This window comes from Phalacrocorax carbo, chromosome Z (assembly GCF_963921805.1).
Source record: "Phalacrocorax carbo chromosome Z, bPhaCar2.1, whole genome shotgun sequence".
In the NCBI taxonomy this organism is placed as follows: domain Eukaryota; kingdom Metazoa; phylum Chordata; class Aves; order Suliformes; family Phalacrocoracidae; genus Phalacrocorax; species Phalacrocorax carbo.
In genome coordinates this window covers 6,344,609-6,365,288 of record NC_087548.1, presented here as the reverse complement: position 1 = coordinate 6,365,288, position 20,680 = coordinate 6,344,609, and the positions used below count along the sequence as shown (strand labels likewise).

Below are 20,680 nucleotides of genomic sequence, written 5' to 3'. Positions count from 1 at the left end.
CTATAGCTGTACCTAAAGTGAGAGCAAGTTCAGCAAGTCAAAGGCTTTTATCAAAGTCAATAAACCCTGAGAAATGGGATCTCAGTATCTGGGCCCTGCAACAACAGAAATGGAACTAGAGAGCGATTATCCATACCCCTCTTCCCCCTTCTTCCAAGAAAATGAAATCTTCAAGGCAAAAGGATTAAAGTGAAAACTACTGGTACGGAAATGGAAATTTCTGCCTGAGAATGATTTGCATATTTTCCACACACACTTTATTGCGCCTGGAGCTTCTGGCACCCATGTGCAAGGCTTTGATATGGGTCAGCACATGGCAGGGGCCAAAATAGAACAGTGCTGAAGACACTTTGACTCCTTGCAAGTGCATCAGACCAACATAAATGACCATAATCATATTAGAGCATGGTCACATTGAAATGGTCACAGTTAAGTAAGTGCAGGGAAGTCACTGGCTTAAAATATCATCAACTGCTTTTAAAGTCAAGATCTCTACCTTTCAGCTTCATTCTCTATGAAGGCCCTCGCTCTACGAGAGAGGGCCTAATTTTCATTATTATGTACTTGAAATCATATCTTTTATTTTTACATAAATCATTAGTTCGATTTAAATCAACAAGTTTACTTCCAAGGTTTGAGGCTAAGTATGCAAAATAAACTTTGCAAGATCTTCTCCCTTTTAACGATGACTACAGAAACAAAATTCATATCTAAATCTGCATCAGATGTAGTCAGGCCTAAAATGCTTCTATGCCATTCCTTTTCAGTGCTAATATCCTAGAGATGTGATTTATTCCTTTGTAATTTTCCACATTAAATATTATTATATTGTTGCTTAGATTATAAAGCAGTACTCAGTGGTACCTATTTCTCTCATTTTCTCTGATATGTTTAAAAAATAATCAGATGGACAAAGAAGGCAGGCCTAAATCTACAACAAAACCACAAAATTAAAAAACACCACAAATGAAATAATTCTTCTTCTCCTTCTTTAAGTCATCCCTTACTTGAATTCTTTTGAGAGCACATGCTGTGCTGAAGGTCTTGGAGGACAATGCATTTGTTATCTATCAGACTTGAGGGAGAAGAGAGTGAAGGAATATATGCCAGAGGGGAAAACAAGCTAATCAAGGAAAAGTTGTTCATGAAAAAAACACCTTTTTTAATATAAAGCATAAATACTTCAGGTGAACTCAATTGCAATAATGTGTGATGCATAGAGGTGGTAAGAAACTGCATGAATGGTATTTTCTTCATTATTTTCAGCCCAGTGAGGGGTGAAAACTCAAAATTTCATATTCATATGTATATTGAAATAGAAAATGTATCAGTGCACCTCAAATTATGAATTTTTTTAAACAGCTCTAAAATTTGTCCTTTTTTAATACTATTTCTAAAGCACAAATTTGTTCAAATTTCAAAGCAAAAATACTGGTTAATAAAATTCCAAATATTTTAATCTACAAGTGTCCAAAAGGCTATTCTGACAATGTTCAAATATTTGACCAAAAAATCCCTCCCCAAATTCAAACCCAGACCTTCTCAGCTGACAGAACTTCCTGTCCTCGGAGCTCCCACATGAGAGAAGAAATACATGATAAATCTAACCTGACTTGAAGTTCCATGCTGTATTTCTTTATTGTGTGCTAAAAAAGGAGAAAAAAAAATGCACAAAGCCCACTCAGCCCTCACAGTTAAACAGAGGACTCTTGGCCATGCCAGCAGTGGCTTTCCCCTTTGGTTTGTATATTTTAATAGGGTGACTTTTACTTTTTTTTTAATTAAATAATTTTTTTGTCTGTCCTGCACTGTTTCTTGTGCTAAACCATACTAATAATTTACTTGACTTTTTAAAAATTAGAATAATGCAGATATGTATTTGAAGCACAACAGTGTCCTTTCCAAGGTTATATACAGCTATTATGTATTATCTTAGGTGAAGGAAGGACATGGCACTGTCATGTATCATTCTCCTATCAAACATTTGGCAAGCAGCACTGAGTTGTCAGGGAAGAGGTCATCTTAATATCTAGATAAATTCACCTCAGAGAACTGTATGCAGAAATAAATACAGCCCAGATTATATTCCTGATACAGTTGTCCGCAATGTATAACAGAGGAAAAGGTTCTTGTTACCAGCTGACAAAAAAACCCAAAACAAGCAAACAAACAAACCTTAATGGTTATCTAAAATTAAAATTTAGACAGCTAGTTTTCTTTTTTATTGTTGTTTTTGTTTTTGCTTTCAGCCAGACATCTTTCTTTGCTTATTTTATGATTTGAGGAAAGTGGTTGGCAGTCAGAGCAGGAAGTTCAATTTTCACATGAGGCATTTTTTACGTAAAATGTATTGCACAGGAGACAGAATGCAATATATTACCTGAAACTGGAAAAGCCTTGACAGAAAAGTTCCCAGACTTGCAAAACACTTACACGTCTGTTATGCATTTGCAGATCAACCTCAGCAAAACATTGCAAAATTAAGCACCTGCACAATCAAGGCCTAAGTAGCAGATATAAATGTTTAGTTAAAGGATTTACAAATCTTGAATTTCAGGACATAAGATGAGCTTCTTAGGAGGGAGATATGAATCATATCCATGCAACAGCACTTTCAGACACTGTAATTGTTGTTCCTAGTAGAAAAATGTTTCTTAATTAGAGGCAGATGTTGAAAATTTTGAGTTATATGAAAATGTCAAAAGCCAAGTCTTTCAAAGAAAATAATAGGTTACTTGTTGGACTCTATCATTTTAGAAATAAAGAAATACAGAAATTATAAAATTACACTTAAAATTAGTATTTCTTTTCTGCATTCAGGACTTTTTGTTGCTTTGAGCTAGGCTGAAGTCAAAAGTGTAAGATTAAATATAGTTTTGTGATAGCTGGGAATCCTCTTCTGGAAACATTAGCCTTATAACCAACTGAACAACTGAAACAGACACTCACAAAAAGCAATTTCTCTCTAATACTTTCTCTTTTACCACATTAAATCTGTGCCATGTGCTCTCTTTTGCAAGATGAAAAAATATATCTTTCTTTTTTTATCATTATTAAAAATTTCTCCCACATGGTCTTTATAGACCTGGCCACTTCTGTTTGGCTGCAGTGAAGTGCTGCAGCCCTGGAGCAGTCCTCTTGGAAGACTTGGAGACTTGGAGAAGTCCTCTTGGTTTTTTCTGTCTTACCTGTCTTTTACCAGTAAATACCCTTAACTCTGCTATTTTCCTTCACTATTCCCCAAGGAAATAACCCATTAGTCTTTAGAGTTCTTTAAATCTGTTTAACACAATATCAGACAATCACTTTTAGGGTCCTGTTGAGGTCATTTGTAATGCAATCAAACCACATTGTGATGTCATTCTTTTGGTAGCATGACATCCTTATGTGTCAGTAGCTGTTAAACTACGGCCTAATGCAAACGTCATGGTTTATCCCACAGAGCAGCGCTGAAACCCATTTCACAGAGTTGAGATGTACACATACAGCAGTGCTTCCCACCGAAGGGTCGTGTCTTCCCTTCCACCTGCACTGACAGAACAGCCGCCTCTCCTTCCTGCTCCTCCCCATTAGCAGATGTACGGCCATCCCCAAATTTGATCGATCACCCATTCTGCCTGCCAAGAGTGTCCAGCCCAGCTGCAGTGAGAAGGACTACCCGCTTGCCTAGTCTGGGTTGCAGCCCTCTAGTTCAATTAGAGAGACGTCTTCTCTGTAGAGAGTGGGAGAGGCCAGGGGGACGTTAGAGGAAAACCCAGCAAACAGGGAGGCAGTGGAGTCTCTGGGGCTGCTGAGAAGATCAGGGAGCAGACACATAGTCAAGTCTAGGGTGGCTGCAGGAAACTTTCCAATGGGTTTGTTTCCAGTCCAGCTTGTTGCAGTCCGAGAACCTGCAACTGCTTTGAAACACCACAGGAGAATATCTGCTTTACACAGATCCTGCAAATATGGAAGTACTGTTTTCCATCCCAGTAAACTGGAGCTGTGTCTATGGGAAAACCTTGCTTTTTTCCATGGTATAGTAAAACATAGCAGGAAAGACTCAAAACCTTTGGGAGGATGGTTTCATCTTGTTCAAGGAAAGACAAAGGCAATTCCACCTCCAGGGTCTGGTGGCTTTGTCATCCAAGTTCATTCTCACTCTGTTGGGGTTGTTAGAAGACTCAGTTACCCAGTTATTTTGACTGCCTGAGGAAACCTGTTATTGCCAGAGCCTGAGAGTTATCCAAGTTATCCATGAATTATCCTTATGTTATCCATCGTGAATCTGTTTATAAAGACTGTAGGAGCTGTGTTCAAGGAATCTGGATAGAGAAATGCCCTAGATGGCCACTCTAGGGAGGCGGGTCTTTGAAAGAACCTCTGGGAATGTGTGAGGTAGGGAAAAATGATTGTTTTAGTGTTGAAAGGAAAAAAATATTAACTTAAATAACAGATTAAATATTCCTCTTTGAATTCTGGAGATGCATCCTGGCTAATTAGTCATAATTACTGAACAATTTTTAGCCTGGTTTCTTCATGAAATGAGGCTTGGATGATCATTCTGTCTGTCAGTCCCACCTAATAATTGCTGGATCCATTCATCAGCTGCAGATCTGACAGAGGAGTGATGCTGTCAGAGCAGCCCAGCCCTCACAGAATTCTTGAAAGAAGTGGCCGAGTGGTAGAAGGTGCCCCATTAATACTCCCCCAAAGAGAAAGAATTCAACAGATTTAACATTCAGAATTAAAAGAATTATTAAAAATTTAAAAATTATATGGGAGAACCAGAAATATGCTAAACCCAGGACAGCAAAGAGGCCGTTTCTCAGTCAAGGGGATTGTGCAGATTCTCTGATGAAGTTTGTATTCAGTATTGAGTATTACTTAACCCTGTGTGCAGAAGACAAAAACTTTGATGACTGGAATTCATGAGTTCTGATACTCAAATTAGTCCTTATTCTTCTTAGACCATGCAATATTTTCATAGGTATGTTATACCACAGATTACCTGTGACTGACATAAAAGCAGGGCTTTGTGTATCTCAGTCACATTTAATTCCACCATGCTTTCCTAAATTTACACAAACCATGGAAGGAAGACATTTCTGACAATTTATTTATTTTACTTATCTTTCCTTGTCAAAAAAAACCCAAAAAGCATCCTTTAGCAACCTCTAGGTAAAACAAAGGGATTCAATGCTTTGATTTAATGACAAGATCCTGCACCTTCTACTGGCAGCAATTTTCTAACTTGAGTCCTGGTATTGCCCTGGCTGTTAAATGTTGCACGCACTAAATTAAATCATTAAGGAGCATGGGATAGTGGGTAAAACCAACACTGTGGAAAGTTGGTTCGTTGATTAATGTCTTTTGTGCCTAACTTTTGAGGTCTCCATTAATTGAAATTAATTTCCTCTCCTGCAGGAACATGTCTTACATATTCCTTCACCCCTAGAGCAGATATAATAAGATTTCTTCACATGAGAGTGTGAAGCATCTCTTGTTTCACTTTTTGGAGAGCTCCATGCAGACAAATTCTTTCATGTCATTTCCCAAACACTTTTGAAAGGTTCCAGACCAAGAAGAAAAAACATTAGCTTTTCATTGAATTTATCTGCAACTTGCTCTGAGCTGCAACAGCACTGAACAACTTCAGAGGCTGCTTTTTCAGGAAGAAGAACGTCCCTTCTCTCATGAATATAGATTCATATATTTATTTTTATTATCTCTCACTATAGAATCATAGAATTGTGAAAGTTGGAAAAGACCATTAAGATCATCAAGTCCAACCGCCAACCTGTCACCGCCGAGTCCACCACTAAAACATATCCTCAAGCACATCTACCCTTCTTTTAAATACCTCCAGGAATGGTGACTCCCCCACCTCTCTGGGCAGCCTGTGCCAGGGCCTGACCCCTCTGGCAGGGAAGACATTTCCCCTCATCTCCAACCTAAACCTCCCCTGACGCAGCTTGAGGCCGTTCCCTCTCGTCCTGTCCCTGGTGACTTGGGAGCAGAGACCAGCCCCCCCCTCACTCCAGCCCCTCTCAGGCAGCTGCAGAGAGCGAGAAGGGCTCCCCTCAGCCCCCTCTTCTCCAGGCTAAACCCCCCCAGCTCCCCCAGCCGCCCCCCAGCACACTTGTGCTCCAGACCCTGCCCCAGCCCCGCTGCCCTTCTCTGGACACGCTCCAGCCCCTCAAGGCCCTTCTTGTCCCGAGGGGCCCAAACCTGAGCCCAGCATTCGAGGTGGGGCCTCCCCAGGGCCCAGCACAGGGGCCCCATCCCTGCCCGGCCCCTGCTGGCCACACCAGTGCTGACACAAGCCTGGGGGCTGGTGGCCTCCTTGGCCACCCGGGCACTGCTGGCTCATGCCCAGCCGGCTGTCAGCCAGCACCCCCAGGGCCTTCTCCGCCGGGCACTTCCCAGCCCCTCTGCCCCAGGCCTGGGGCGCTGCCTGGGGTTGGTGCGACCCAAGGGCAGTACACACAAACACACACACACGTGCGCATTTTCTTCTCCACTCAGATTAACCAGAACTACTCAAATCCACAGGATGCTTTAGGAAAATCTTGCATACACTTCCCACGGTATTTTGCAAATAACTTTAGTGTTAAAAGCTTGTCTCACAAGCTTAGCAGGATAATTGGCCAGTAGGTCTTCATACTTCTTTCCTGTTTCCTAAAGCACTATACAGAAAATAGTACCTGCAATATATCAGACAAGGCCATATTGGATGAAGTGATCTGAGGCTACATAAAGGAGTTTGGTGGCATGCCACTTTCTAACAGAAAAAAGAAAGAACTCATGCTTTTAAGAGTGACTCTAATAGTCACAGGAATGATGGCCCTAAGGAGCAGTTTGGTCACAAAACTGCTGCACTGCTTAATCCTTCTACCCAGGCAGTCCATGGTCCTACAAGATCACACCAGATCCATTACTGTTGATTTGCTTAAACTACCTACACTATGTCTCCAAACTATGTGCAAAAGATGGAACTATGTGATAATTTCTGTATCTGTAGGAACAGTTTGAACTCTCTTATTTACAAGTGTCTTATTTATGTAAATTGCTTACAAATAATATCTGTGAATTAGTCTGGGCACAGCAGGGGCTAATTAAATGGGGATATCTCTGGGGCCATCTAAAATCCCCACTTGGAGAGCTGCTACACCAATTAGTCAAATATTTTGTTGTGAAGGTGGCTAAAAGCTCAGTCAAACACTTTTGTCCCAGTCAGTCCAACATAACAACCTTCCAACACCTGAAGGGGTCCTGCAGGAAGGCTGGAGAGGGACATTTTACAAGGGCATGTAGTGATAGGACAAGGGGTAATGGCTTTAAACCGAAGAGGGTAGAATTAGGTTAGATATAAGGAAAAAATTCTTCACTCTGAGGGAGGAGAGACACTAGAATAGGTTGCCCAAAGAAGTTGTAGATGTCCCTTCCCTGGCAGTGTTCAAGGCCAGGTTGGATGTGGCTTTGAGCAGCCTGGTCTAGTGGAAGGTGTCCCTGCCCATGGCAGGGGGGTTGGAACTAGATGATCTTTAAAGGTCCCTTCCAGCCCAAACCATTCTATGATTTTAGGATTCTATGATCTCAAACCAGTCCTTTGTCTCACCTATTCAAAGATTAGCAAGGGAGCTCCAGACCAGGCAGGGAATTCATGACAAAGCACATTTGGTGTGCCCTGAGGCACACCCCTGATACCCAGTTTTACCATAGTTATAACTATAGGGCAACTCAAGACCTCTTCTGTATTTTTTTGTTTTTCTTTTTTTTTTCTTTTATGCAGTTGTTCTCCCTAAGTTCAGCAGGCAATGGACAGCAACAGCAAAATCAGGACTAACTTTTGCAGTGTATTTGCTTCCTATTCAGGCTACATTTCTGAGGAGAGTGTTGTCTTTTAGGTATACAAGAGGAAATTTCAGCAATCTTACTTTCTAACAGCTAACAAATTAACCAGACTCATGAATGCCAGACAGGCAGTGGGAAACTTTTGTTCAGGTGCTGAGCAGCTTCTCTCATACATGTGCTAGAACAACATATCCTTTGCCACTTCTGTGTCTAGACCAAAAGATTGTTATGTTACTAGAGGAAGTGTTTGTGGTAAGTCAAGTCATTCTTTCAAAGTCTTGGGAAGTCTTGATAACAAGGTTTCCAATGTCAGATAGTAAAATATCTCCTTACACCTGAAATTTTATACTGATGCCCTGATGGTTTTGCCTCCAGGGAAATTAAGTTTAGGCACAGAGCGACATGTTACGTGAAGGAAGATGCAAGACTTCCCAAGGTGATCTAGTCCCTCTCTATCCACAGTCCTAACGAGGAGTTGCCACAACCACTTGCATTTGTGAAAGTTTCTTTTTGACTCTATATTTTTATTGTTTTAATTTTCAACAAGTAGGTTAAACAAAAGGTCACATAACTGTTGCTGGTATGCCCTGGTGGTCTCCACAGAGGTACAGATTGGAGCAGAAAGTACCTGCAGAGGTGTGTATGACTGAATAGCTGTGTGTGCTTAGACTCAAAAAACCCTGAGGGAAGTGCAACATAGTGCAGGCTGTGCATGAAATGTTGCATGTTGTACTACTGACTCTGAAGCCATTAATCTATTAGCTATTCTCCCTAACAGAAGGAGGCCGTATGGTTACATTTTAATTTAAAAAAAAAAAAAAGTTTTTCTTAATTCATCAGAATTGCAGTCTTCTTCAGGAAGAGGAAGGCAGTGGCACAGGTCCTCCTGCTCCCAAGAGGCAGAGAGGGCTTGTTAAAGAAGGCCTGAATCTCAAGTGGCTTCTCAAAGGTTTGTGCGAAAAAAGGATACTCCCTGCTGTTCTCTGAGGACTGTAAGAGCAACACAACAAAAATTGCTCTGAGTGCAGGAGCTATTCTAAAGGGAGTAAATAAGCATCTTCTGCAGCATACATGTTATAAACAGCAGCTCCAAAGGAAACAACCTCCACTTCAGAGCTCTCTCAGCTGTTTATTTCCTTTGCCTACCGAACTGAATGATCTCACTTGAAGTGAGAAGACAGCTGCATTCCTGTTTTTCTTGGGAGCCTCTGTAGTTAGTAGATGTGGAAACAGAATAGCAAATGGAAAGAAATGTGTTTGTTCTAATTTTTTTGAGGTGCTTGTAGGGATTTCATGACTGCTGGCTCTTGCTCTAATTGATAGCTCTTCTCCAGCTTAATGACGATAGCTGCATGTCTCCTTTTTTATAGACAGAAGATGTAGACAGAGGGAAGATACCCATTGAGTAGTATCCACGTAACAGGTAAATACAGCAAGGTGCCAAATGCAGGTCCCCCAGGGGCCTCTGCTATAAAGTGTCCATCCTTCTTTAGAGTCAAAAATAATATGGCAGTCCCTGAAGTAAAAACTGTTAAAATAGTCAATAAGAATTTTGCTGGAGGCTGAGCAGAAAATAAAACCCTGCTGGTGCCAGAGTCCCAGCCATGCAGCTGAGATAAATAGCAGCTGGATTCAGCAAACTGTGGACTGAGACCTTTAAATCTCAAGGAGTCTTTGGTTAAAAATAGTCTGAGAGTTGTTTGTTTTAGGGCAGATGAAGTCCTGAAGATTTTGTTCCTTGGAATTAAGTATCCCTGCATGCATGTTATATTGGTACTACAGGAGGCTAAATGAGAAGTAAAGGAAACACAGACATTTACCTGAACACTGAAATAAAATAGAGCTTTACCAGAAAACTGCAGGCAGTTGATTGAATTTAACTTATCAGCATGTTTTAGCAAGGCCTATTTGAATCACTATACACATTTCATTTGTACCAAAGTCTCATATGGAGATAATATTTGTATTGATGCTTTGCATAGAAAGAAAGATTTTTAATTTTGAAAAAAATATGTTTCCTTGGGGAAGATTAAAAAAAAACTTGGAAATGATTTGTGGAAGATATTGTCACAGCCTGAATGTATTGATACTATTTTACCTAACATTTTCAGCTGAAAAATCACTAGGAAGTGAAACACTGAAGTGCTCTCTCATGGGTGGCTCCCAGAAAAGCACACTCTTTTTCTGTTACAGTGTGGGACTCTGTGTTTTTAGGGTTCATATTTCAGCAAAGGATTTTGGTGATAGAGGTGGAACTGCAAGATGAAGAAAGCCACAGTGAAGTTGGCTAAAGTCAGAGATCAATAACTTTGTATTCTTACATTTCAGCTATTTCCTAGCTGCAAGACTTATATTAAGCTCTATGAATTCAGACACAGAGCAGCCAGAAGGCTTGCATGAAAAATAGCAAGACAGGTAGATAAAACTCTGTCACAGTAAGAGCAGAGCAAATTGTTTAAAGCAGGCTCCTCTTCTTCAAATAACAATGTTTCCACAGAGAAAAAAGCTGAGCATTGGGAGATGTATGAAGTATTTTTCTTGCAGGGGCAGTGATTTCAGGATGATCCCTCATTGTAGGACTGGTGTTGCTGGGAAGCAGGAGGAGGTATTTAATGTCTCCTTGCCATGCCGATCCCACAATGAGCATTTGTTTTATACAGAATAAAGGAGTCTGGCTCACAGGAGGTATATGAGTGTCAGCATGGTACATTCCTTCCAGTTTTGAGCTGCCACTCTGCCTGCTGGTATTCTATAAAATTGAAAAACCTGTGATTTCCTCTGCTTCCTGCAACTTTGTCCCCAAGGTCTCTCACTGCCACTGCATTCGGCCAAGAAAAATGGGCATGGAAGAAACAGATGTATGTGTTTTGTTTCTTTTCCCTGGCATCAGCTGGCTCCTATGTGTGGAGCTACCATGACTGGGTTTCCGATCTCAGTCAGCATGACTTGTCTCTCTTGGCTTTTCCTACTCCATCCAGTGCAATGCTTACACCTGCTGTTAACTTGACTGTGGTGGATTCGGACAAGATTAAGGCCATGACAGTCCAGTAGCCCAGAGTATGCAGACCTTATATGCAAATCCGTACTGAAAACTGTCCCCAAGCCCTTGCCTCTGGAGGACATCTTGTATCTTGTCATGGGTTGGCACCCTCGTCTCATTGTTAGGCTGGACCTGAGAGGAGCCATGTGAACTATCAGGCTGGTGTCTCTGCAGGAACTGAGGACTGGGCTCTCACTGCTGACAGTGTGGATACATGGCATTGCTATGATGGGCTGCAAAGGGTCAAGGAGCTCAGGAAGGATTTAAGCTTTCTTTTCACATAGACAGGATCTAAAATCACTGATGTCTGTGATGGGACCTAAGGGATCCCACCCAAGCCTGGGCTCAGGCAAGCATGATTCCACCTCTTTCTACTAGAGCAGATATTTCTCCCTGTCTCCTTTTTCACAGAGTATAAATGTGGTCACTGGTCAGCAGTCCTTCTGTCCCAACTTCTATAACAGCAGCAGGCAGCATTCTTCAAAAATGGCGTTAGCATCTGCCCTATCATCAGTCAGGAGGGATGATAAAAAGATTTTGTCCACATATTTTTCTGTAGCCTAGACAGCATCAGATCCAGAAATGAGCCTAGTCTTTCATGTCGAATCCTGGAAGACAGACCATCACAGCTGGTCCCTGATTATGTTTGGTGAGGCTTTTTTCCAGGAAAGGAGGACCTCTGAGACACAGAGCTCTGCTGCAATGTATATGTCTTTCTATGTCCTTCCATCCAAACATTAATGTCCTAGCACCTTCATTGATGTGAAATACATGATCAGTATATGTTCTGCATATAAACCTATCAGTTTTGATTCTTTTTTCACTATACTGGAAGAATCAGGAGAGGTTTTCATCTTGAATTCGAGTTTTCTGTGTATCTGTCTTGCAAAGTCAGTCATATGTGATGTAAGTCAAATTTGTGCACAGGATCTTGGAGAGAAGTAGGGAATAAAATCAGGTTGATTTTCAGAGGTGACAGGTCCCCTTTAGCTGACAATAGACTCCAAGGTAGATGAGGGCAAAAGTTCTGCCATAGCCAGAAATAAGCCATCTGAAAGTCAAATTTGCAAACTTCTGCATTCCCCAGTGTGCTAATCTTGATTTCAGGTCTGTGGCCAGCTTGAAAGGATGTTGGTCTTAGCTTTCTTCTGGTCTTCTAAACAAGCTGCTGTGTGACTTCACTTCCTTTCCCTGTCCCTCTTTTTAATTTCCCATCTCTAAGAATACCAGACCATAGTGTTAATTCATCTTTTAAGATTTGTCTTCATACCCTAAAATGGACAGATCTGCAGAGGTTTGCAAGTCTAATCCTGCTGGAAGCATTCTCTGTTGGAGAAGCCTCTTCTTTTAACAGTGACTGTGTGTATATGTGTAATTAGAGGATCAGATACACATGACAACCACATGATTTTTCTTCTCAGCAGATAGTTTTTCACTGCAGATACTATATAGTTCACCATGTCTGCATCCTAATAGAAATGTCACTCACTGTACCTTTCCTGCAGAAATGACAAACTACTGGACATATCTCTTCTGAGTCAGTAGATACTTGAAGCTAACAGCAAGTCATACTGCAAATTCTATATTTTTTTCCTGATTCCTTCTATGCATAGTACAGAACCTGAACTTGAACATTACCAAGCTGGCTTGTATATTAATACCTTGCCTTGATACTGTATTTGCTTAAATTACAGCAATGCATACTTAAGGACTGAGCTTTATCACCAATTTCCTCATGTGGTAATAAGCAAATTACCATTGTTATAGAATAGAAAGACATAGTTTTTAAAATGAAATCTTGTGGGAAAAAATTATGGGCATTAAATGAACAATATGTTCTGTCACTCGGTGCTTCTTTCCCTAAAGAATAATTCCTTATATTAAAGACACTCAGTCTGGAGCTATGCATGATCAAGTAATCTCATCACAACTCTATTGTATCTGCTTGCTTTCTATCCTGTCCGCTTTTCATGCCATTAGTGTAAGCTTTTCCAGATGATAATCCTTTTACCACATTCTGATACTGCTGTGTCCATTTACATCTCTGCAAAATTAAGTCGTAGCAAACCATCTAGTATAAGATGTCATTAGTGTGATGTAAGTTCCTGGGAGGCTCAGTCCTGGGCAACAACTCACGGTATCATGAGTGTTAGAAAGTGCAAATGAATCCACTGAACCACCCTGTCTTATTTAGTCTCTCATACCTCACTGAACTATTGATCAGTTTTATACTGACAGGCTCTAGGGGCTCCTGTTTTGTGAGGATTTGTAATGTGTTATAGAAGATTCCTGTTCCCAGCATCTGGTTTTACCTATATCGAGGGATCCCTGCACTCTCCCTCCCTCTTATTGTAATACATAATAGAATGTAATCTAATTATGTAGCATTACGTATTAGGTATTATTATGTATTATGTAATATTTCTATAACATACTTACAGTCCTGGAGCGGTTTAAGGGTCACACTACTTGGTTATATTAACACAGTGACAAACAGCCATTACCTCCAAAGAGCATCTCCTTCAACTGGAATATCTCCCCGCTTTGCCTTTCTTCTTCCTTCCCATTCTTCATGGATTCATCCTCACATCTTCTCTGCTGGACAGTTGTCTTATTCTATCACTGAAAAAAAGTAAAAATCTAGTTTGGTTACATTTGTCCCCAGTCTTTCATCCTGGTGTTTGGTATCTTGCCTTTATGTAATTTCCCTAACTACTTTGGTAAAATTGTAGCCTAATGCTTGCTCTGTAGGTGCTTTGAGTTGTGAAAGAGCAATACAAATAATGTCCTGTAAAAGCTAAGTGCATTGTAATCCTGTTTTCATTTATGTCAAACTTTTGACTCTGGATCTCTGACTTTAGGAACATTTGTTGCAGGTGTATAAGTATAATTAAAAAAACAAAACAAAACAAAACAAAAAAACAAGGAAAATTTATGTCACATTCAGGTCACGAGAACATAAGCTACAGAAAACTAGCAAGATTATTGTTTCAGCTTCCCCACCTTTACCCGAACTTTGAAGTCTGACTGTGTTTATCTCTAGAGGCAGATATTACAGCATCAAGCGCCCACATTGATCTGATGACTATGTAGCCTTAACAAACCATTTGGGGAATTCAAATAGGAATTCAGAGGAGATCTTGGTGCAGTGATACTTCTGAGTTCTCAGAAATAATAAAAATGTAGCCAGAACTGTTTAAGAGCTTACCAGGAGTGATTTGGAGGTGATATTTTTCATGAGATGAATTAGAAAACAGTAGACCCTGCTCACATCTCTCATGCTTATTTCATATCCTGTTGTGAAAAGTTTTTGCTATGAAGTCACAAGGGACTGGCAGCAAGACACGTCCCTCAAATATAAAGTAGTTTCTTCTCCTTTTTGACAGGCGTGAGAAGCCTCCCTACCTGTAGCTGACTTATTTTTGCCCCAGATCTGGAATCCTTCATCTTCTATTTGCCCTTTGACTGTAATTTGTGCTAATCTCAGAGCATCTGAAGCAGTGCTGAACTTTTTCCTAGTTGGTTTGTTGGGGTTTTTTTGTAGGGTGGTGGTAGGAGGTTAAGACCTATTTTTCATGGTAGGAAAGCAAGGTACATGAGCTCTTATCTCCTATCAGAGATATAACCCCTCATAAATTATTCCTGAGTACACAAGCTTTGTAAAATTTTAACCTCTTTGAAATGAGTTTCCTCCTTTCTCACAATAAAGAAGGGACTTAGGGTTGCCAAGGTAGAACTTCAACTTCTACCTGAGATCAGGTGGATCAAGATATAGAAAATGAGGGCTAAATTCCCAGCTGGTGTAAGTTAACCTGGGTGTATACGCTGCAGGAGGGACGTGCTCTTTCACTCCCACTGAAAATCGAGTCCAGTTGTAGTTAAGTACTGTGGCATTGTGAAAAACACTTATCAATTTACTTTATGAGCACAGAGGATTTTCCCAAAGCAAGAACAACCTCTGGCCTATTAACATCCATTCTCTTATCTGATTGTTCAAACAGAACAAGATGTTAACATGAGCATTGTGCAATTTGATAGGAAAGTATTTGAGACCCATTGTTTATGTGATGCGTTTTGCACTCAATTGCAAAACTTCATTTATTTTGTATCTGCAACAAAAAAAAAAAAAAAGAAAAAAAAAAAAGAAGAAATCTGACAACTTCTTTCAATGGGTTGACCAGGAAACAGCCATCTGATGCAGATGTTTGGCTGTCTCTACATACATATAAATGCAAAAGAGACTTCATGACTCTTTCTCGAAGCATCATGAGCTGACTGCGAGGTAAGATGCATCCACTTAATAATTCCATTCTATTTTGCAGATATTAGAAAATAAACCTTTTTAATGCCCTTTCTGCAGTAAATATAGGAATAACCTTGATTTTAAGAGTCAATCATTACTTATAATATTTAAAAATCAATTTCCAAAAGCATAAATAGCTTTCTTCATGGCCAAAAATATTCCTGACAGAAACTCTTTTAAATCTAGAAACTTTAAGTTTTACTTTAGTAGATTTATTTTTTATTATATTTATTTCAATGGTGTTTTGGATTGTCACACTATTTTGTTGTGGAAAAATTTATTTCTTAACCTGAATAGACATTTTTATTTCATTTTTTGACCCTGTATATGTTTTTAAAAATCAGAAAATTTGTGAGAAAAAAAAAATTATTTCACTTATGCATACAGATTATGCAATTATGAATATAAGATTTTGAGGGGAGGTTTTTTGGCTTTGTTTTTTCCCATCAAAGAGAACAAGTGTGTCAGACAGTCTAACACATGAATTTGTAACGTGGTGCTCCCGTATGCCAATGGTGTGGTTGTTTAGTGCATGCTTTGAGAGTTGATTTTAAAGGTCTTAAAGAGTCTGTTTTAATAATTCATATTGATTCAGTAGGGGATGAAGATGCTTGACATGTTAAATGATTAGCATTTACATTATGAACATGTTAATTACTGTATTTTTAATGCTGTTAGCTTTTATAAACCAAGATAAAAGTATCCTTAAAGGGACACCAGTAGATTTGCAACACACTGGAAAGCAGTGTTATACAAACCAGCCCTAGAAATATTTCCTCCTCTTTATTTTCACTCTTCTCTCTCCATTTTTACATTTCAGTAAGTATGTTTTATTTGTTCACCTCTTGCACACGAATATCAAGCTAAAATAAATTTTTTTTTTTAAAAAAAAGGAAACTGGAAGTGAAAGAGACTAGAAAGAAAGTATTTGCTCATTCAGTTTGCACTGATCTGTGGTAATCCAGTGATGAATGGCATTATAGCTTCCCCTACCTCCCCTTTCCACACTGGAGAGGGGGCTGTTATGGCCACAGTCACGATGTTTTGGTTTTCAGCTTAAGTTAAAAGCCTTTATCTGCTGTAGTGTCTGATTCACAATGGTGACTTCAAACAAACTGTGTAAAACAATTTACAGATAAGCTTCCCTCCTGTTCTTTCAGAAAAAATGGCTTAGCTATAAACAATTACAGGTTGTTGTGCAGTAAAGCAAAAGGGAATTTACTTTTGAGTAATGCAGCTTGATATAATGGTGTGTCACAGACCAAAGAACTAATCTCTTCCTATATCTCTAGGACACTTCAGCCACACCTGGACACTGTATTGGCACATACTGTCTTGAGAAATCTTTGTGAGACTAGGGGAGGATGAAATCATGCAGGGTATATTGAGTTAAAGAGGCTGTGGCAGAGATAAGGCAATCAGTAAACAGGCAGTCTACTGATACTGGTCAGGGACAGAAATGATGTAGCAAGATTTCTGTGTCAGTACAGGAGATGGAGATAAGAGAAAATACCAGATGGAGGTCAAGAAAAGCTCTTGGATCAGGCTGGGGTACCTCGCCCCATCCTCATAATGTCTAGCTCTTACAGCTGTACTCCCAGTGTTGTACTCCAAGGTGGGGAGATCCAGAGGAAGAGTTGTTTCCATGCATCAGTAGGGGGAAGGATTTGGTAAGGTACAGTTTGGAGTCTGGGGCTAGCGATTTGTGTAGGATGGGATAGGATAGGATATTTCAGTTGGAAGGGACCTGCAGTGATCTAGTCCAACTGCCTGACCAATTCAGGGCTGAACAAAAGTTAAAACATATATTACCGAGGACATCACAACTAAAGGGTAACACCTATACCTGGATGTTGGATTTTAGCTATTGGTAAATCACTGGGACTACTGAATGGTCCTCATGGACAAAGCACTGCAGGAACTATATTTAGAGGTTGGATAGGAAAGGGTATACTCTGAAGAAAGAAGTGGATCTGAGCTTTTCTATACTTAGTCTTCTTTAACCTATTTCAGCTGCTGAAGAGCACTAATGCAGGTACAGATTTCACATAAGAAGTCTCCGATGACCTCTCTATATGTCCACATATTTTTTTAAAGAAGTTTTAACGTGAAAAGAATAACCACAGTCGTTCTTCATCTGGAGGGCTCCTTCAAGGTGCTCCTGCATACTGCCTGAGCAGTCTCTTATATTGCAATGGAGGTGCATAACAGCATCGTTAATTAAAACTGGAGGAGTTAGGCAGCAAGGGAGGAGGCCGAGGGGAGCAGCGTGTGAGTTTCAGATTTAAGGGAAGATTTCTCAACTAGACATTACATTCAGTCTTGGGGCTACACCTTCTAACAGCATGGCTGCATGCATGTCTGGAGCTTTCATCCCTGTCTTCTGGTGTTTGAAAGCCTGAGGCTGTAAGATGTGCTTCTGCATATTTTTTCTTCTGGCCAGTCTTGCTATATCATACCATTTTTAATCTGTAGGAGGGTGGAAAGGAGGAGGTGCTGAAAACCCCCAGGAAAGCAGAACATTTCTAATTTCTTCAGTCCGCCAAGTGATGGAAAATTCACCAAAATAAATTTGTAGTGTGACTTTTCAGGCTTTCAGAAAATTACCAACTAATCCAATAATTTCTAAAATCCTGAAAAGCAGTTCAGACCGTGAGATATTTTTTGGCAAGGAACAGCTTGGGGTCTGCCTTGCCCTCTGCTAACATAACTGTTACAGCTGCTATTTCAATTTTTTTTTTTCTTGCAACCACTATAATACTGAAAGTGTTTTTGTTTGGGTTTTCTTTGGGGTTTTTGTTCATAATAAAACCAGATATTATGTTATCATTTAAATCCAGGTCTGTATGACAAGCACCAGGTATTCTGAAAGCTGAAAAGGTAATACACAGAAAATCCTTTTCAGAGGGAGTACATATCCTGGTTCTTGGGCTCAGGGGCCTCCAGTAAATAGAAATACTGAACTTTCAAAGATGATTATTTCCTAGTTCAATAATAAAATGTCAATAATCAAGTTTGCCTCCCTCTTGGCTAAACCCTAGCATGTGCATCCTCAGGTTGGACTTACTGAGGATTTACTAAGCTGGACTTACTGAGTTCCAGCTTAGTAAGCCTTTGTAAAGCCCAAGATGTCTTTTGGTTACAAACCTAACATAAGAAGATTTCAGGCTGCCCAGAGCAGTTTTATATGAGAAGATTAACAGCCCTCCTGGTGGGTTTTTATTTCTCTGACCAGGTTTTTAGCCCAACACCTTTATTCTTGTCATCTTATGCATGTTCTAAAGGACATTTCTCACACATCTTGAGGATCCTATGAGTCAGTATTTTTAAACTTGAGATTAGGTTCCTAAAACTATATCCAGGAATATAAATACTGTCACAGTTTTGCAAAGTGTTAAATACCCTGTAAATGTCACCAAACTACAGTTTTTAAATTAATTTAGTTTATAATATATAGCTACTCTCCAGAAGGCATTTCTCTGAAGATATATAGGGGAGGAAAGAAAAATCAGGAATCAGTAATCAAAAATAAAACTTCCAGTTGCCCAGATCTTCTACATCACTATTGCTGGTTTTGTTTCCAATGATTGTGTATTATTTTCTTCTCATCAAAACTAAAACCAATGTGAAGGTTCTGACAAGCAGTAAAAATGAATTCACATTCCTTCCTTGATTTCTTTCTTTACAGAAAGTGCTTCCCTTTTATAATGTTTTTGACATTTTGAATACAAAAATATACTACACCTAAAGTTTTCAAAATAGGCACTGCAAATCAGCAACACATCTCAATGATGAAGTTTAAAAGAGGAGCTTTTGCCATAAAGGTGTTTATGTGCTTTTCGATAATAAGATATTACTTTAATTTTTGTTTTTGGATTTGGAAACTTTCGGTTTCAGAAACTTTTGGTTTCTTCCACAGAGTAGTTAAGGAAGTATCTGTACCCTGAGCAGCCATTAATAAACCCATGCTTACTCCAGATGTGGTTTTAAATCACTTCTAAATGAACAGAAGCAAGGTATTGAAGGCTGTATTAAACACTGCTCCTGGGGAACGTTCTGACCAGGGATGGATTTAAATACACGCTAAAGTTATGTATTCTCAGACCCTATTGCAGACTATGCATTGTAGGTGAAATAATAATTCCCTTTTCCCAAGCTCTTGGATACATGAGATGCAGTACAAAAATTTTTAAATTTGTATATGAACTAATGTGAAATGAATACATTTAATGCACCTCGGCCTTAAAATGAGATGAGCACCTACCCTTAACCAACCTGTTCTTTCATTTAGGTCCAAGCAACTCTGCCTGGATGTTTCTGCTGGTTTGGATTTCTTATCTCTGTGACTGACTGCGGGCTGAACCTCCACACCATTTCATCATTGAAGCGAGGTGCTCCGACTAGCCAGTGAGTAAGAGATTGAAATAAAATGTTATGATGAGATAAACATGGCAGAGCCCCGATGACCAGCAGGAGCTGCTGTAGATAATTTGGGGTCTTGCAGAGTCAAGATGATGGATCTGGGTCTAAGGCTGTGTCAGGTTGAATGTGTTTTGGTGTCTCTATATGTTCCCCTGACCGTCAAGTAACTTTTGTCCCACAAAAAACAGGAGGGCAACTCTTTCCTAGTAAGGTTTCTACTCTCATTTACAACTTCTGCTCCTCTGTTTTGTTTAGTCCACCCAAAAAGGAACTAAAAACAGATACTGAAGGCATCTAGCGTAAAAACTGTCACTCAGAGAGTGACTTTCAATTTGCTACTCTGTGCTGCCAGAGACAGGTGAGACAGGGAAGGAGAAAGGCTTCAGGACAACAGCCCACAGCCAGGGAAAAGTTGATGCCAGGGTGCACCAAATTTCTGAATTGTGCAGCTACACTTGAGATAAAAAATGTATTCAGGGTAAATATTTTGGGAAACACCTGCAGCAGTTGTGATAAATTCCCCAGGTCATTGATGGTAACTGGGAAGAGCTGGACTCAGTGTACAGCACAAGGTCTAATGGGTGTTTTTCTGCAACCTGGTAACGTTTTCACACACCCTTCTAACTAATGCCTATTTTGCTGAAGTCTTGACCTATGCTGCAGGCGCCAGCAGGCATGGATGCAGCCATCCCTGGAGAAAATAAGACCCCTCACATCTTCATTCTTGCTTTTTAAAACACTGGATATTAGGTAGGCACCTAGCTTCAGACTTGCTAATCATTGCATTTTTGCCAAACTCTGATTCCTTATCGCAAAGCGCATTCTCTTTCAGGGCAAATGTCGATATAGCTCCTTGTCTCAGTAGTTTTTTTGTTTTCTTTTTTACGTTTTTCTAAATAAGGATGAATCTGCTAAATCTTGTAAGGTACTGGGAAGTCACAGGTGCCTTTACTCACAATGAAGTAGTATCAGTTACTTCAAGAAAATCAACTCTTACAGGAAAAAAAAACCCAAGAATTAATAGAAAATTACGATCCCTTCTTTTTAGTGCAATGTAACCTCTGCCTAGTGTACAAATC

General features: G+C 39.8%; 1 protein-coding gene and 1 long non-coding RNA gene across 9 annotated transcripts in view; one reads left to right on the top strand and one right to left on the bottom strand.

Annotated features, from left to right (window-relative positions):
- Window positions 1-14,399, bottom strand: part of LOC135310459 (uncharacterized) — a 52,544-nt gene extending 38,145 nt beyond the window's left edge. Inside the window, exons 1-2 of the long non-coding RNA XR_010370520.1 lie at window positions 14,085-14,399; window positions 13,316-13,498 (exon numbers count right to left, since the gene is read on the bottom strand). This is a non-coding gene — a long non-coding RNA (uncharacterized LOC135310459). The remainder of the gene's footprint in view (window positions 1-13,315; window positions 13,499-14,084) is intronic.
- Window positions 14,400-14,867: 468 nt separating this feature from the next.
- Window positions 14,868-20,680, top strand: part of SLC14A1 (solute carrier family 14 member 1 (Kidd blood group)) — a 302,335-nt gene continuing 296,522 nt past the window's right edge. For 3 of the 8 annotated variants that reach the window (XM_064438103.1, XM_064438104.1, XM_064438105.1), the window contains exons 1-2: window positions 14,868-15,158; window positions 19,471-19,586. The gene's annotated coding sequence lies outside the window, so the exon portion shown is untranslated. The remainder of the gene's footprint in view (window positions 15,159-19,470; window positions 19,587-20,680) is intronic. The other 5 variants (XM_064438108.1, XM_064438110.1, XM_064438107.1 and 2 more) reach the window with 3 other exon arrangements.